Raw genomic sequence first — 19311 nt, forward strand, 5'->3', positions numbered from 1 at the left:
TGTTCACATTACTTGGCTGGAGATGTGCATTGCAAAATTCGGAGAAAAGTGAATTTCGAAGGATGACTGTGCTTCAGTTTGCATACTGTTTAGGAAAGAGTAAATGAGGTCAGTTCCTTTAAATGTGAACTAAATTTAAATTAACCCCCTCATCCCTAGTGTGTGTGCATTTGTGAACTGTAACTAGGCTTCCTGTGACTGTGTTGTTAACACAGCTCTTCCAGTTGAGGCATGGAGGCCAGGTTAATCAGTAAATGCAAACTTTTCAAAAAACAAAAAACCATAGCATCAAGTCAAAGTGCCTTTGCTACTGTTACATTGCCTTCTTGGCATCTGTCAATGAAGAGCTTGCTAAGCTATCCCTAGGGAATCACGAGACATGCCTGCTTCTATCTCTCTGCATCCTAACACGGTGAGTTTAAGCCATTGATGCACAAAAGTGAGCGGGGTTTTTTGAGGGGAGGGCAATGCTAACCTGCTTCTCTGTAACAGGCACATAATCAATCATAGCACACTGTCCTTTCGAAAGCGCAAAAGCATCTTGCACACACTCAGAAATATAATGCAAGGCATTTCACAAGAATCAAGATCGTTGGTTAGCCATTGGATATGTGATTCAACCACAATGGAAGTCCTCCCAGGGAAATGCCATCCAGCTGGTCCAACTAGGCTAGGATCCATATTCCAAAGTTCTGTATATGTCCTTCTGCTTACAAACTGTGTTGCTTCAGGCTTCTCATTCCAACTACTGTGTCACATATACCGTAATTTTCCGTGTATAACACGCCCCCGTGTATAAGATGCCCCCTACTTTGGGGGCTCAAAATTAAGAAAATGGGGGGAGATTGTCCCTGTGTATAAGACTACCCCCCTTGTTAACATTCTATTTTAGTAAAAAAAAACAACAACCAACCTAGTCTTATACACTGAAAAGTATGGTATGTGTCCAATCAAACACTCTTTTGAGGATAAGGTGGCACAGAATATTGGGCTAAGCAGTGTAGCTGGAAGGGAAGGATTGAGAGTACCACCTAAGTATACAAAAGTGCCTTAGGGTGCCATTCTCTACACATTTACTGAGATTAAGGGTGGATCTAAACACAGGGGGGGGGAATGCTATAAATAAGTAAAAAAAATAGAATGTTATAACAAAAGAAAAAATCTCTGTGGAAAACCACGTTTTGAAATTTCCTGCTCTCTGATGCCATCTGGTGTTGCATGTCTATAGTGCATTCAAGTCACTGTTGCTTTACTAATGTAGTAAGACTCTTTCAACTGAGTTTACACGGGTAAGACCACACAGCTGGGCATGTCAAGGTGAGTCCTGAACCCTGGCCACAGTCTTCTAGAAAGGCATTCTTGTTCACATATAAAACAACCCTGTGTTATTGGAGTTGCCTCTCTGTTTTGTCACATATCAGCAGATGTGATAATTCTACCATGTGATTAGAACTTCAGAAGTTGCCTTATATCGAGTTAAACCTTTGATCTATCTATAATGATTGGCACCCCATCCCCACCTGGAGTTGCCAGGGATAAAACCCAGGAGCAGATTTGGGGCAGATGTTCTACTACTGAGCTATGGCCTTTCCAGACTTGAAGCCATTTTCATTCTTCCCATCACCAAATAATTGTCTAGAACGTGGGGCCTTGAGATGCATTGTACCAATGTAATTTTAGTAAAATGAAAATGAAAACCCTTGGTTTTTAGGATAAGTTATTTGCTTTGGCAAGCTGATATAAAATACTCTCAGTTTCTATTTTGATTTCAGAATAAATATTCTGAATTCCTTTAACGTGTGATCAAATAATAGACTTCAAAAATTCAAAATAATAATAGTTCGAAAGGGATTCAGAGCTTCCTGGGCTCAACAGAATGATGCTGTCCATGTAGGACATGGCAACTGCTTCTGCATAAAGGGCTCCTCCAACAGAAACAATCTAATTTAGATCATATCACCAAGACATTTATAAACAGAATCTCATGAAGCACTCACTAATGCATGTGTTGGTTTAATCCAAAATGTGGTTTAATTTTAAAAGGCTAAATTGAACCGGCTTTCTTAAAAAACAAAAACAAATCAAAAACCTCGGGAACGGAGCCTGACTCAGTACTCTTGCAGAGAGTGCAACATTAAAGGTGATAGCATCTTTTCAATCAAAGGCCTTGAATGCGATGCAAGATCAGATAGGTTCAGAAGCAGCTGGCAAAATAACGGTTTCATTCCAGGGAATCAGGAGCATGGCTGTGGTCAAACTTGAGTCAGTGACCTTCTTCCAGTGAGCATGTCATCCTAGCTACATAAAAGCTAATTATCTGCTGCAGTGTATTGATATGGGAAACTGAAATACTTTATTGTCACTTGTAGAATTTGTATACAGTGAGATTACATATTAGTAACCAGCATGAGTTTGACTAAACTGCAGGAGGAAGACAAGAGTGCCTGGCGTGCTCTGGTCCATGGGGTCATGAAGAGTCGGACATGACTAAATGACTAAACAACAACAACATATTAGTAACTATTGTATGTTTGATCGGTTTATTGCTGTTTTATCATGAACAGGGTACATATATCAGGGTACACCCTGAAGGGAGGGAACCAACTGCTCCTTTAGACCATCCTAGATATGGATACAATAATATCCAGCTTTCTATTGGAGAGGAGGAAGGGAGCTGTTGCATGCTGTTGTACAGTGACATATACAGGCAACTCCCCATTTACATGGGGGTTACGTTCCAAGGCACCACACCTTTATGTGAAATTGTTCATATCGGGAATGGCCCTTGAAAAAGCCTCTAAGCCTCTGGAAACTCTTTTAAAAAACCGACAGCCCTTACCAGATGAACATTAATGGTGATAATTGTGGCTCTCTGCACAATTGGCTAAGGAACAAAGTGGCTGTGGCTGCCTATCTAGGAGAACCAAGCCACTATGAAAAACCACCAGTTGGAAAGCAACACTGCATATAAAAGGAAGTTCTGTGCTGTTGATCAATGATCCACTTAAGAAGTACAAAATAATATGTGATCATCTCTGTGGAAGCTCATCATTCTGCTCTTTAGTTTACTTTTAACTTGGTCCCACAACTGTGGGTGCCCAGGGCTGTGGGTGCCATGCAGCGTACTTGGCCCTGGCGCTGAAATTTGTGGGTGCCTGGCCCCTTCATGGGGAATTTTATGGGTGCTCGGGAACCCAGGGCCCCAGGGAGTTGGCACCTATGACAGTGTTAGTAATAGGAGTACTGGATGTAATTTAATCACACTCCAGTGTCATCATCTGTTTAATAGGTCTCATAAATAGGGATGGATAAATCTGCCAATTTCGGTTGCTCATTCTCCCCCTCTTAAGTACAGATCTCCACATTTCCACATCAGTTTGCAATTCTTTCTTTTTTTTTAAAGTCCTCACCAGCATTTCAGTGCAAATTTCTTCTAATATACACATTTTGCTATGCAAACTGTACACATTTTTGCAAAGCCATATTCCCTAATATGATTCAGTTTGGTATGTTATTTCCCCTAATATATATGCATTTCAATGCACATTTAATCATAGCATACACTATTGCTTGGCTAGAGAACTGTGATGCAAAATTCAGAGACATGTAAATTAGGTAGGTTCACCTGTAAATGGAAAACTTCATTGAATTCCTACTCCCCTCCATCCTTACTGGTATAGTACCCATTCCCCCTAATGTGTGTATACAGATTCTTGAGGTGTTTCTCCCCCTCTGGAAATGTGCTTCAGGTTGAAGATCACATTCCATTTGTGCCGTCTGAACCTTCACAGTACTGATTATTTGATTGTTGTTAGCCGCTCTGAGCCCGGCTTTGGCTGGGGAGGGCGGGATATAAATAAAATTTATTATTATTATTATTATTATTAATCTTATTTGCCCCCTACAAAGTGTGTCTACTGAATTTAGCATTTTAGTGCAGGGCTGTGGCATCTTTCTCAGAGCAAGGTCCATATCTTGGGGTGGGGGACCAGAAGCCGCAGTGGGTGGAGCAATGGATGTTAATTTCATGTTACCTTTGTGCAGTAGGCAGGTTTCTACAGATGCTCACACATCCTGTGCTAGCCTTCATCCAAACTAGGAAGAGGCATTGTCATGATTCAAAAGCACTTAGGGTATGAAGTAAGGTGGTGTGTGGCCTGAGAGTTCTGAGGGCCAGGTGGAAATGCTTCTGGGGCCGCACTTGGTGCATGAGCCTAGTCCTGATTTAGGCAGTGAGGTTGTACAGGACACTAAAAATGGTATGAAATTACCTTCTCCCACCAAGTCCCTTATTTTGCAAACCTAAAGCATCGGAGTGCAGCTCTTCAGTAGAGTAGGGGTAGAGATTACTGAGCTGTCATCAGCTTTTTTCTTTTCTTTTCTTTTTTCTTTGCTACCATTCCATCCTTCTTTGACCTTCAACAAGCCATTTAACCTTTTCACATGTTTCCTCCATCCAGAAAACGTTAATATTTAAGTCAATTAGATATGAATGGTTAATTATCTGCATGCAAGGCCTTCTGAGATTTAACCAGCAGACGTTTATAAAATGAAGCCGGGAAGCAATGTTGCATCGCTAAATGTCCTCGCTTGAAAAAGAAAAAGAAAATTACTGGAACATTTTTATATTCACGGAGTGACGTTGCTTAGATCTTGCTGTATTGCTCAGCAAGAGCCAACAAGTTTATGTGGCATAAAACTTTCAGCTGCCGCACTCTAAAGAAGCGATGATTGATAATAATAACTGCCTTTAACACACACCCTGCTTCTAAATTCAGAATTCTATCAGACAAAATTGCATTGTTCCTGTTTTGATACACTGATATTTAATTAAGATTCCAGCTGGTTGAGGATTCCTTTTCTCTTTCTTCCTATTTATTAATTTTTTTAAAGAAAGAAAAGATCAGGAGGCTGATTTCATCCAAACAAGTTGGAACATTCTCTTTGAGGAATGTCCAACCCTGTTCTTCCCAGTTTGGTGGGGCAAGGTCACCACTTACTGAAAAAGCTCAAATTAGCATGAACCCGACCTCCCTGAAGAGTTCACTCAGGTGCAAGTTCCTTCAAGTCACTTCACATCCCAGCATCCTATTCAGAACTTTAGCAGCACATGCAAAGATGTAAATATGGGTTGGTGGCTAGCAAACTAGACAGGTCTCACGTGCACTGTGGACTTCTTGACTGAGTGGCCTTCAGTTTCAACTTCCCACTTTCAACAACTGTGACCTAATCCTGACACACAACTACGATAAAGGTTATGACAGACTTTGCAAGTGGAAAGGAGCAAGCAGTGGTAAGCAGAAGCAGCAAATTGAAACTAAAAGTTTGGTGTGGATATAGGGGTCTCTATTTTGGAGAAACAGCCATCTGTCATGGATGCTTTAGCTGAAATTCCCAAATTGCAGGGGGTTGGATGAGATGACCCTTGGGCCCCTTCCAACTCTAAGATTCTATGATTCTATGAATCTCAAGGGCCATAACCCTCCTCTGTTTTCACAAATCTAGCCCCTCACTGCTGCCTACTTCTTCTGGGCCCTTCCTTCTCTGCCTCACCAGCTCTTTATAATGTGAGTGGGCATCATTATCTTGGAAGATGTTCTGCAGAGCCAGTTCTGGGATGACTTCTAATTCCTGCTTAGTTATTTTGCATATTTCTTATATGACTGATGTCCAGAAGAGTTGGCTTTGGGGGCATTCCCACCACATGTGGAGGTATGTGCCTGTGGAGGTGCAGCCTCTCCAGCATTTTGGTGAGGCTCCTAGGCGTATCAGCGCTAGTTTCCGTGGTGTTAGGTACCATCTGTAAGTGAGTTTCAGGATGAGTTCTTTTCTTTTAGCTGAGATGGATTTAAAGAGATGTTTAGACCACATTCTACTCCATTGGGTGAGGTTAATTTCATAGCCTTTGTCGTCATCCCATTGTTTTTTTGATTACGTTGAGGGGTTTGTGGGATTTTGGAGCATTATTTTGTATATTGTGGATACCATCCCTTTGTTGTTAGGGGGAGGTTTTCAAAGGTTGTCAAGGGCCTAGGTTGCTGCTGCTTTTACTACTGGATTGTTCGAGAAGGCATGTGACTGGTGGTGTGTTAGCCAGGGCATTTGGGTGTCCCCTAGTTTGCCTTGTAATTCTTGTGTCAATGTGGATTTGTTATTTTGGTAGAAGGCTGCTAGGTGGTTTAAGCCTTTGCCTTGCCAGGTTTTTATCTGGAAGTTTTGTGCTGCGTGGTGGAAGAATGAGTGGTGAGCCAGCGGGATTAGTGGGCATTGGGTTGGGGACAGTTTGCCGGCTTCTGTATAGTGCATAGTGTTGTGGGGATTTCCCTTAGTTTGTTTGGGAGGAATGGGTATGCTGTGGTGGATATATTTTCAATTATGCCTCTCTCCAGCTGTACCCATTGTTTTGTATCATCTTCTAGAATGTATGGGATTATGTGGCACACTTGGCTGGCGATGTGGTATAGTTCTGTGTTGGGGATTCCCTACCCTCCTACTGATGAGGGTAGGTGTAGCTATTTGGGGTTTATTCTTTTGTGTGTGTGAGAGAGAAGATAAACAAGTGTAATTTTGTCTGCCATTTGCGGAGTTGGGATGATGCCCCATATTAAACAGCAGCACATGTTGTAGTGAGGCTGTCCCACTCACTTGACCACCATCTGGTTGAGTCTTTGCAGCAAACTGGGATGGAGAGTGGAAAGGACATGCTGGCATGGTGCATACGTGCCAGCAGAGCCAATGCGGCATTCCTGCCAGTATGTTTGCCCTGCACTGACCTTGCCACTGCTGCATCGCTTCCTCTCTTTATCCTCATCTGCTGCAGCGACTTAGCTGGAAGGAGGTCACTATACTGTCCATTGCTGCCCTTAAGATTGCCTTTATCTATTTTAGCACTGCATGGAACACCTAGATAACAGATTTTACTGATTTTGCAGTCCTGGAAAGCTTTAGGGAACTACTTGACCTGGCACTTAAGACAAGGATGGAGTGTGCTATTTCTGCTATTGAGGCCCTTACCCTAAAATTGTGTGGGGATAGGATGTTCTCGTCTATACTAATTTAAAGTTGGTCAACACACTGGAGAGGGACAGGATTGTGTAAGGTAAAAATTATGCTATGTGCTTGACTGGTTTGCTCTGATGAGCAAGACCTGCCCTGCTGTGACACTTCCCATTCCCCCAGTTTTGCGTAATGGTAGAATAAAAAACTACAGACTGGATGTGACTTGACGGTGATTGAATGTAATTTATGTGGTAATCTAAAGCCATTACTTTAAAACTGCAAATGCACCCCAGGATAACCAACAGAACGACATTGTTCCTTTGACAACATTGGTCTCCATCGACTAGATATGTTAATATTTGGATTCTGGAGTTTTAGTTAAGATATGTAGTAACCACATGAGAAGACCAAATTTTATTTTATTTGTTCATTTTGGCAATTGATATCTGTTAGCTGTTTTCATTTTCATTCCAGATAAAACATTGGAATATTTCTTTCTTTACTAGATCGTAAGTGTTGATTTTCTTTCTTTCTTCTTTGTGATTGTTTGCAGCTGGGACCCATTTAGGGAAAGCACATTTTTTATTGCATTATTGAGATTAGAGCAAACAAACCCTTCTCACTACAGTAGGCTGTAATTACATAAATTTTATTTATTGGTATGCTTAAAAAAAATACATTGAAAATTGCCCCTTATTTTTATCCTTGTTTTAAGTTCTTCATATTAGGCAAGACACTTCCAAAACGCAAATGGTGCAATGAGATAACTTTTGGAAGAGTCCGCCAGAGCATGAAGTTTGAACACATCCACAGATGGAGAAAAATAGGTGAATTTAATCTTGGCTCTCAGGACCAAGAACGGGAAAGGCCCATCGGCCAGGTATTGTCCTTGGAGGTTTCCCATCTTATTGAATTCCAGATAGGAATGTGACTTGAGGAGGGTTTGTACCAGGCCTGGTGAGGGTTGTAGCCAGGGGTGGGATTTGTGTGGACTGGAGAGAGTTCTGAGATTGGCCTGGAGGACTATATTTAGGCACAGGTCTAAGGCTCCCGCTAGGTTTTGTTTCGTATGGCTCATACTGCAGTTTTGTGCTACATGCAGCAAGTCAGCAACATAGACCGACCGCCCAACAGCTCTCCCATGGATAGCAGAGATGTTCATGAAAGCTGGGGATTAATAATAATAATAATAACAATAATATTTTTTATTTATACTCCGCCCTCCCCAGCCAAAGCCGGACTCAGGGCGGCTAACAAGCAATAATAAAAACAAGTTGAATGAATACAACTTAAAAACAAGATTAAAATACAACATTAAAATATTGAAACATTAAAATATTAAAATGCAGCCTCATCACAGGAGGAGAAAGGAAAAAGAAAAAAGAAAGAGGGGGAGGGAATCAAATTGACTCCAAGCCAAAGGCCAGGTGGACCAACTCTGTCTTACAGGCCCTGCGGAAAGAAATCAGATCCTGCAGGGCCCTGGTCTCATGAGGCAGAGCATTCCACTAGGCTGGAGCCAGTGTTGAAAAGGCCCTGGCTCTGGTTGAAGCTAATCTAACTTCCTTAGGGCCCAGGACCACTAGGGTGTTGCTATTTAGGTTCGGTGCACTGACAGTGCCGTTGTGGGGAAGCCACACCTGACCTGACAAATATGTATAGAACATTCTTACAGCAGTGCAACACTTTCCAGAAGGGAAACACTAAGAACAGGCTGAATACTAGCTTCTTCAGTCTGAAGCTGCCATTAAAGTTGAATAGCACACATTTCCTGCTTCGACTAGATCCTGATAACTGTGGCATTTAATTTATGCGCAAGCATGTCCCACTCTGGATTAAGGGGTTAGTGTTTATGAATGCATTAGTGTTCCTTTCTAATTTTATGGCATGTGCTTTTGAAATAGCGAGACATCCCACTGTATTACTTAACGTTTGCTTTTAATCACTTTACATATAATCTTGATTTTATTTTAGGCTTTAAATTAGATTGCAGTGGGGAAAGGCTTTGTGCCAAAGTTTTGTCACTTGTCTGTTATGCCTCGTCGTTTTATAATCTTTTGGTTATGTGATCATTTGCTGCAAATCCAGAAAATTACATTGTAGGAAAACATTAGGCAAAATGCTTTGGCATCCAAATTCACTTTGGGTAAGTTGAGTCAATTAATTTTAACACTACACACTATTATATGCATTGATTTCTACCGTTGTCCAATTGATTTTTATACATATCATTTATGTTCAAATTAAAATAGAGGAGTAGAAAAGTAATATTAATGATATAGTCAAGTTAATAAATATTTTACATAGAATCCAAGGAAAGTAAGAAAGAAAGCATTAAGTCTGCCATTCTTTTAGGGATGGCAGAAAGAAATGAATTTGGTTTGCATTTAGAGGAAAACCTATCTGATTTGCACTTCCTGAAACAATACACAAACTGAAATGGCGCCATCCTTCAAAATTTGCACTTCTCCAAATTTTGCAGTGTGGTTTTTCAGCCAAGCAATGTGTACAAAATGCATATACTAAGGTAAAGTGTGCATAAAAATGCACATATTAGTGAAAATAACATGCAAATTTGCATTATGTAAGGTGAAATTTATTTGCGAAAATGTGTATATTTGTCAAAACTGCATACAAAAATGTGCATATTAAAATAAATTAGTGCTAAAATTCTGATGAGGATTCTTTTTTCTTTCTTTAACAATTTGTTAACTGATGTGGAGAACTGAACTTAAGAATAGCAAAAATGAGAAATTGACACATCTCTAAATCCTATGCATGTTTACCAGAGTGAAAGTCCAATGGAACTCACCGCATGAGATTGCCCTGTTGACCTATAAAAAAAAATATTGCTTTTGCTTAAAATAAACAAGCTCCCACACCACAAATAATATTCTTTTAAATATCCGCCCACACAAACACATTGTTGCTTCTAGCATGGATATTTGGGGATAGAATAGAGATCTCTCCATTGACTTGCATAGATTCACAGGTTTTAAAGCCCTTCCCCAAATTTCTGTGACTGGAGTGCCCTTGGAAAATAATTCACTGTGACTGACTTCAACAGATGAAAATGATGAATGCATCTGGGGAATTAAGATATTGTGTGTGTGTAGACTCACACATATCCCAAAAGCTTCTGGTATAAGCCTTACACCACTAGCTTTGGAGCTGTCTCAAGGAAGCTGTTTGGACTTTTTCCAGACTGCCACAAATGGGTTAGAAGATTCCATCTCATGTCAGCTACAGGCCAGATGTCTAGCCCTTTAATCAGACCAGAAGACTGACTTCACATTGAATGTTTCCAGTAGCTTCAATACAATTTAAAGTCTTTCATACTTGGGGTTTATAAAGTCTCCATTCTGTATTATGAAAAATGGCACATTTTTTATGATCTCTGAGTAATACAGATCTCGCAGTAATACAGCATATATAGACATGCTTAGCTGTACACAAGATCAAATCTTGTGGAGGGAGGAGAAAAATGAAAATTACTTTAGGGTTTTCAGTAATGAATCTTTCCCAGGGAATCGTTATGCTGGCCTTCTCTAAAAAAGACACAATTTATATCAATACCACACTGTATGTATTATGCCAGGTTTCGGGACAGAACAGTGACAAGTTAACCAACCACTTTTTTTAATAACATTTGCTGCCCTTTATGATGTTAACAAATCTATTTTTCAAATTTCAGTCATTTAAAATATGAAGGAAAAACCATTTGTTCATATGATGAAATGCAGCTGCTGTGTCTGGAATCAGACTACTTTTTTTGTTAATTTGATTATTCTGAGATGATTGATAAGATTAATTAACTCTAGCTTGATTCAGTGATCTTCACAGAACCAACGTGCGCACTCTTCTCTGTTATCACTTGTATAAGATCATACAGGAGTCTGTGGGAAATACAGCATTCTTCATTCCGCTCCCCGCCCCTCACTCCCACCATCCCACACTATTTCTGAGATACAGTGATAATCAATATTGTACTCCTTTTAAAATATCCATTAAAAGCAAGTAATGTTTTGTTATTTGGAAGGCCTCATGCATAAAGAAGGCCCGTGAAAGCTTATTCCACAAGACTCTTGGTTTTTCAGTGCAAAACACAAATGCAGATTATAGTAAAACTATGTTGTTATACGTACACTAGTGATCAGTACAGTGGTACCTTGGATCTCAAACTTAATCCATTCCGGAAGTCCGTTCCTAAACCAAAGCGTTCCAAAACCAAGGCACGCTTTCCCATTGACAGTAATGGAAAATGGACGAATACGTTCCAGACTTTTAAAAATAACCCCTAAAACGGCAATATAACATGAATTTTACTATCTAACGAGACCACCGATCTATAAAAATGAAATCAATAAACAATGTACTGCAGCCAATCAATCAATCAATCAATCAGTAGCTGAACTGGGTTCCACACAGTCACAAAAACAAAACAAAAAAGTGCCGCAAAAACAAAAATGCAAAATAAATAGCAAAAACAGACAGACCTCAGTGTCACACTCAAAATGTAAGTGTGGCACTCAAAACAGAAGTGTGGCACTTAAACAGGAAGCATAACATTCAAAATGGAAATGCAACACTCAAAACGGAGCACGTTCAGCTTCCGAAAAAGGTTTGCAAACCGGAACACTTACTTCCAGGTTTGCAATGTTTGGATTCCAAGTTGTTTGAGTTCCAAGGTGTCTGAGAACCAAGGTGCCACTGTATCAGCTAGCAGGCTAATACAGGGTGAAAAATGGGAGAAGAAATGTACCACTTCCTTCTGTTTCCATTGACACAGAAGACTCAGAGGACACACCAGTCAGGGTAGAAGACAAGAACTTCATTGTTTCCTTCCCGCAAGAACAGGAAACTTCGGACTCCATCCAGATACAACCAAGTCTAATGCCAACTAGTGAATAACATATACATAGTGACAGCATCCACACAACCATTGTATGTGGTGGAGACAAAATGTAGGGGCTGAGAGATGAAGTTTCTGCTGAAAGACAACCCACATGTCACAAAAACTAAAAATCTTTTTCATGCCGAAAAATGCTCTCTATGATTATTTCCCCACTTGCTCCAGACACACAACTTTACTCAGAACTTTATCAAGAGGTAGAGCTGGTTTGTGTTGGTCTTTAAACTGGCACATGGCACTCACTTGAAGGCTTAAAAACATATTCAACTGTAACCCCAAAGATAGCTGAAACAGTGGGTATATATATTTTTATGACAGGTTTAAAAGTTTCACAAACCAGGATCCTCATTTCACGTCCCTCTTAATGCGATTCGGAATTCATGGAGAAGCAAGTTGCAATGCCCAATATGAAGTCAATTAGGTCATTCTGCTGAAGATTGCAAAATCTTAAGCAGACATGCTATGTTAAAGGATTTATCATACTGGATTTATTTTTATTATTTTTTTAAAAAAATGTTTCCAAAGGAACCACATTTCCATCCCTCTAGTGCAGGGCAAGGAATGCTACATCTGCATAGATTACTTTTTTTGTAAACTCTTGCACAATGCAGCCAGCATTTGCATGTGAAAAGTCATCAAAATGGGAGGAAAATCTGCCTACCTCAGTCATTTTTAAATAACTCAGGCCATTAATTGTTAACCTTTGTTTCTCCTACTTCCACAGTCATAAATTAGTTTTATAGATTAGGCAAATGTGAACTTTTAAAATTGCTTCTGTGGTGCTTTTTTTTTTTTAACCCATCAACAGGCAAAGCTTGGGTGTTCTATTTTTCTTGTACCTTGCTTCTAAATTGTTGCCATACAAATTAGCCTAGTTAGTAATTGTTAAAACCAACTCAAAGGTTCACAGCACATGAGATTAAAATGATCTTAGAGCAATTGATGTCCGCAATGCGAGGTACTAAACCGTTTGTTTGGGGAAGAAAGAGCACGCCTTGGGGAAAAAAACAATGGTTTTATACCAAGCTATCACTTTGAAAGACAAAACTGTAAATAGGACTCCAGGGGTGAGACAGAAACAACAGCCAACAGCAGCACCTTATAACTTCCTTCAAGTGGTACCTGAAATCTCATTGTCACTTTGATCTCCTTGCTTATAGAGATCGGTGGAAGCAGTGGCGTAGCGTGGGGGGTGCAGGGGGGGCCGGCCGCAGCAGGCGCAACATCTGGGGGCGCGCGCTCACACTTGCAGCTCTCTGCCCCTACCTGGCTCACTCACTCTCTCTCACTGCAGTGCTGGCTGTGCGAATCCGAGCCGAGCCGCCGGGTCGCCGCCCACTATGGAGGGGGTGGGTGCCAGGCGTGTGGTGCGGAGAGAGAGCGAGGGACTATCTGGGGGAGGGACAGTGCAGCGGCCGCCCAGCGCAGCGCTGAGCGCGGGAGAGAACCACACCAGACCAGACCAGGCAGCAGCAAGAAGAAGCTGGCAGCGACGGCAGTTTAGGGGTTAGGGGGCGCAAATTACTTGCCTTGCCCCGGGTTAGGGGGCGCAAATTACTTGCCTTGCCCCGGGTGCTGACAACCCACGCTACGCCGCTGGGTGGAAGCCCACTGTGATCCTTTTAAATCATGAAATAATCATAGGTTGTCTCTTCTCCTTTCTGATAGGTAAAATGTTATGCCTTTTCTTTTTCTTTCTTTTTTTTAAAAAAAGATTCACAGTTGAAGGAGGTATGACAAGTACATCGGGGTGGGACAGATTCCGTCTCCATGGCCAACATTTTGTGAGTAGCAACAGCAAAACAACTTGACTGAGTTCTCCCGATTCATGGCTTCCTTTTCAAATGATTCATCTTCTGCTTTTGTCTGTATGAGGATCACTGTTGCTTCTAATATCTTCTTCTTTTAAGCATGGTCCAAATAATCTCCTCAAATTATAGTGGTGATGTAATATAATGGTATGATTGCAAACCATAGCTGAAACATTGATAGGTAGATATATAGAGAGATAGGTTGGTTGTAAGTATATTCTGCCCTTCTTCTAAGGAGGTGCAGGTGAACTTCATGCTTACCGAATTCAATTTTATCCTGACAACAATCCTGTGATGTCTGTTGGGCACAACAATTCTGTGAGGTAGGTTAGGCTGAATGAAAGAATCACCAACAACAGAAGTAGAGTGTCCACATCAAGGGAACTAAAAGAACCACTTTATTTTGCCTTGGCCAGACCACACCTGGAATACTGTCTTCAGTTCTGCGCACCACAATTTAAGAAGGATGTTGACAAGCTGAAACATGTGCAGAGGAGGGCAACCAAGATGATCAAGGGTTTGGAAACCAAGCCTTATGAGGAGCGTTTTCAGGAGCTGGGTATATTTAGCCTGAAGAAGAGGAGACTGAGAGGAGATATGATAGCCATCTTCAACAATCTCAAGGACTGTCACATGGAAGAGGGAACAAGCTTGCTTTCTCCTGCTCTGGAACTGATGGCTTTAAGTTACAAGAAAGAAGATTCCAACTAAACATCAGGAAAAGCCTTCTGACAGTAAGAGCTATTCAACAGTGAAACAGACTCCCTCAGAAGGCAGGTGAACCTTCCTTGGAGGCTTTTAAGCAGAGGTTGGATGGCCATCTGTCATGGATACTTTAGCTGAGATTCCTGCATTGCAAAGGGTTGGCTTAGAAAACCCCTGGGGTCCCTTCCAACTCTACAATTTTATTAAAGTGAATGGTTCAAGATGACCCAGTTGGCTTCATGGTTTAGTGGGGTTTTTCATGAGGTCTCTCCAGTCCTGGTATGAGAGACAATGCCAAGGTGTCTGTCTCAGAGTGAGAGTCTCCTGGTGGAGGGGAGCATGTTCACCCTAGGGGAGAAGTGTCGGGGGTGACTCCTGGCATTGGGAAGTCAGGTTAGCAATGCAACCTCACTTTCGCCACCCCACTGGCTGCTACTGCAGGAGACCCTGCTTAATAGCGGTGGGCTGAGGCATGAATAACTGAGGGGGGGATCTCCTGCGCTGGAGTCTTCCCTAGTTAGCAGAATCCACCCAGCTCCCAGGAGAGCGGTTTTTGTGGGGCTGAAGTGGGGAGGCTGTCTGGGGAAGAATGGGTCAGGGATGTCAGCTTCGGCCATCCCTTTCTGTGGGCTTTCATCTAGAGCCACCACACCCCAATCTCTGCAATGCGTAGTTCATTCCTCTCAATTCTTTAATGTTAGAAAATATGTGAGAGCCAGTGTGGTGTAGTGGTTAGAATGTTGGACCTAGGACCTGGGAGACCAGGGTTTGAATCCACACTCTGCTTTGAAGCTTTCACTGGGTGACTTTGGGACATTCATTGCCTCTCCACCTAACCTACCTCCCAGGGCTCTTGTGGAGATTAAATGAGGATGGAATAAACCTTTGGCCAGGGGGCAGTCTGACCTATTTTCCTTTGTATAAGAACAAGCATGAAGGAGGCTTCCCAGCCTGTTCACAGGTCCTTATATGATCAGTGAAAACAGTTGGTCCTGGCAAGTATTAACTTCTCTCAATCTTAACCTGATAACTGCCATTTGTCCAGATTTTAATTTGTCTGAATTAATCTTAAAATGTATTTTGATTAATTGATTCCTGTTTTTATGTGTACTATGTTATTTGTATGATGTTAGCCGCTCTGAGCCTGGCTTTGGCTGGGGAGGGCGGGGTACACATAAAAATTATTATTATTATTATTATTATTATTATTATTATTATTATTATTATTATTATTATTAAGCTCCTTGGAGGAACTGGTGGACCATAAATGCAATAAATAAATAAACAAATTATTGAGGTCCCCCCCAAAAGAGGGCACACACCTGAGAATTTGATAGTGCTTTAGCCCCTCTGATTACCACAGAATAAATAGTACTTTCCTTGCCATGGGGATTTTGCCAGCCTACATGCATGGCTACTGTTTCCAGGATTTCACCTTGTGGCTGCCATCACAAATATAATGACTGTCCTACCAGTTTCTAATCTGTTAGAAGCAAATTCGAGTTAGAAATTATCAGATGTATTTAAAATTAAAAATAAAATTTAAAAAAATCTATTTATGCGTATGCTCATTCCACTCTTTCCTTTCATAAAATTGCTTCATTTCAAATATTGGTGACTTTGCTTTCCATGCCCGTGACAAATACAATCTAATTAATTTCTCATTAAAATATTTAATTCTTTTCCATTTGACTGCAATTTTTCAGTAATTTCATAGACCAATCCCAGTTAATTCAGTGTGAAACCTTTGCCTTCATTTTTTCCCCCTTGCCACAAAGTGTCTGGGTGTATTTATTTAGCACTTAGCCTCTTTTCCTTGGTAGTTCAATGGCAATCAAAACATTCTTGCTTTTTACCATTGTACAGAGCATTGTATGTTCAATTAAAATCTATGCAATCCCATCCCTGCCCAGAGCAACCCCATCTTTTCCCCACTTCCACAAACACACAGAAATCTCTCTAAAAGCCTTTGCACGCTGTACTAATTCATCTGCTTTCCACTTTCCTATCTTTGTTCAGAGCTTGCCGCAGCGGAGTTGATCAGCTCCCGTTTCAAATACGCATTGATTTGGCTTTACAGTACGTCAGTCTAGGAAATTTGACAAAAACACTGTTTATCTGGCTCATGCTGAGAACTCTCAGCCTCCAACGGCGTTGAATACAGCATGTATCACCACCAAAAAGAGGGATGCATGGGAGCCACGCTGAGCGGAAGATGGCAAGAGGGAGGAGAAGAGCAGAGGAAAGACTTCATATGTAGCCTTGGAGAAGAATGGGAACAGACAATATTGCTGCCAAGAACATCTTTTGTAGTGCATCGTTCCTGACAGGACTATAGGAGTGGATTTGTTTTCCAGGATAGCCAGTGTCACCTGTTGTAGGGTACATTGCTAGTGAGTCAACCCTGTCTATTATTTATCACTTTCTTACAATACCCTACAGACGTTTCTGACGTTTCCAGCACCCAGCAACTAGAATTCTGTGTTTACTAGGGGTGTGGCTCCACTTTGGACCCTCTCCAGCTACTGGACCAAAGGGCCCACTTTGGAGGTGCTAAGACTACCTCTAAATGGAAGCCAGTCCTCTGCAAGGCAGTCTGAACAGAAGTGTGGGGAAGATGCATGCTCTGGCAGTAGCCCCCCTGTCCTATGAAGTTGTGAAGCTTTGGGATCAGGCCACATCAGTTAGAGCCCCAATGCGCACCTTAACACCCTCTGTGCATGCCAAGGGGAGAGAGTGCTGTCTTCTTGCTTGTGTGTGTGCTGTACCCCAGAAATGGATGGTGGAGGAGGACCCAAACTCCTGCCAAGGATCCCTCAAGAGGTTAGCGCTGACTTTCTCCTGCCACATCGAACAGTGAACTCCATGAAGCACAGGCAATCAGCAGCAATTTAAAGTTGAATTGGGAGTTCCTCCTCAATTATTATTATTATTTATTGAATTTATATACTGCCCGATACCCAGAGGTCTCAGGGCAGTTCACAGAAAAGATCGCAATATATAAAATCAAAATACAAACAATAACCCGATAACACTCTCCCCCAAAGAGCCATATTTTAAAAGGGTATAGGATGTCAATCAGGTGAACCAAAGGCCTGGTTAAAAAAGAACGTTTTTGCCTGGCACCTAAAGCTGTATAATGAAGGTGCCAGGCGAACTTCCCTGGGGAGAGCATTCCACAGATGGGGAGCCACTGCAGAGAAGCCCCATTCTCTTGTTGCTACCCTCTGGACCTCATGTGGAGGAGGCCTCAAAGAAGGGCCTCAGAAATGATTTCAGGGTGGCGCCATCGGCAATGGCGGACTCCCTCTGAACTGGAGGGACTAGCTCCGTGGGAAACGGGTCTTCTCCGCTACGGCGAAGTGGGGACCCTTTAAAAATCACAGGCGGATGAAGCCTGTGACCATGGGACTTGGCGGGCACCCTTAGCGCCCCCCCCAACTCGCTAAGGAACCCACTAACGGGCTCCGAAGTGAAGAGGGGGAAGTGGTGCGGTGCTGTGAGTCAACTGCTATTTCCACGGAGCGGAGCCGCATAGCCGTTGCCGGAGAGCGCTACCTTTTTCCTGGGACAATTTGGACTCTAAAATAAGCACCCGTGAGTACTTAGACTTTGAACAACTGGACATTAAATGGGGACTTGTGAGCAGAAAGGAATTGGATCTTAAAAATCCAGTTGAGGATTGGAGAATAATGAATTTGTTTTTAAATGTTCTTAATTGTGGTGTATGGTTGGAAGGGGTTTGTTTTTTTTCCTTTTTATACTTTGTTAACTATTTTTATTTTGTATTTTCTTCTGTTTTTATTTTATTTTGTAACACTTTGAAAATCTCAATAAATATCTTATAAAAAAACACACAGAAATGATTTCAGGGTCTGGGTAGGTTCATATGGAAAGAGGTGGTCTTGAGTCTCAGGCAGGACACCAAAGGATGCAAAAAGAGCTATACGATGGGGAAAACAGCAGAATTTCTAAAGGGTTCCCCAACCCACAGTCATCACAACAGACACTCACCTATCAACAGGCTAGGCATGCTGGGTTCTGCCCCACACTGCAGCGGCCTGGCATGTGTGTGTGTGTTGTCCTATAGTTCCTATGTGGCCCTGCATAGATGGCGCACCTGCAACTGGCAGTGGTTCACTGAATAACCATAACCTGATGCTGAAGAGATAGTGTTTTGGTTCAAATCTGTGGCCCAGAAGTTGGACTGCAACAAAACCCACCACCCCTGGGAGTTTGAATCCAACAACATCTGGAGGATCACAGAGGTTGCCTACCTCTGTGTTACATGACACCTCTCCTACAAAAAGAAACCTGGGCATTTTACAAGATTAACTTGGTGATAAGTACCTATCTGAATCATTTAAACCTACATCAATAGCTTATGGAACGCTTATCTTCTTCCAGGTTAATTTTCTATGGCTGTCCCAGATGCCTTCTTGAGTATCTGCTTCTGTGGGGAAGATTCCACCCGGGTGGCGAGTACAGCCAGGTAGGTGTTCTCAAAGGAACTCCACCCAAATGCCTCAAGAGGCAGATAAATCTATTCATCACTCACCTTTCTGACTCAGCATGCAGTTCAAAGGGACAGCCAAGATTGCGGCCCTATAGGAAAGTCTCTTTAGCTCCTCTTTTAATGAGATAAGGGTTTTTGCTATGCTCTGGAGTCTGCGATTCAAATGCTCTCTTTCCTGGCTCAATTAATGGGACCACACTCACTCCATCTGTAATGTAGAAGCTCTCTCAGGGGTAATTTGCCTAAAGGAGGCAGGTTGAGAAGCTTACACCTTTAAATATAATGCAGTAAGGGAGAATTATAATTATTGCATGCATTAACTCTGTGCACAAGTCCCAAATTATACAGAACATGAATCAAATGGGGGT

The 19311-nt window shown here is 41.8% G+C and overlaps 1 long non-coding RNA gene across 1 annotated transcript in view; it reads left to right on the top strand.

Moving 5' to 3' along the window:
- LOC309538977 overlaps window positions 1–18852 on the top strand; it is a 43570-nt gene extending 24718 nt beyond the window's left edge. Inside the window, exons 3-4 of the long non-coding RNA XR_014222570.1 lie at window positions 13626–13695; window positions 18835–18852. This is a non-coding gene — a long non-coding RNA (uncharacterized lncRNA). The remainder of the gene's footprint in view (window positions 1–13625; window positions 13696–18834) is intronic.
- Window positions 18853–19311: the final 459 nt, after the last annotated feature.

This window comes from Podarcis vaucheri (assembly GCF_965113315.1).
Source record: "Podarcis vaucheri genome assembly, chromosome: 8".
Lineage (NCBI taxonomy): Eukaryota > Metazoa > Chordata > Lepidosauria > Squamata > Lacertidae > Podarcis > Podarcis vaucheri.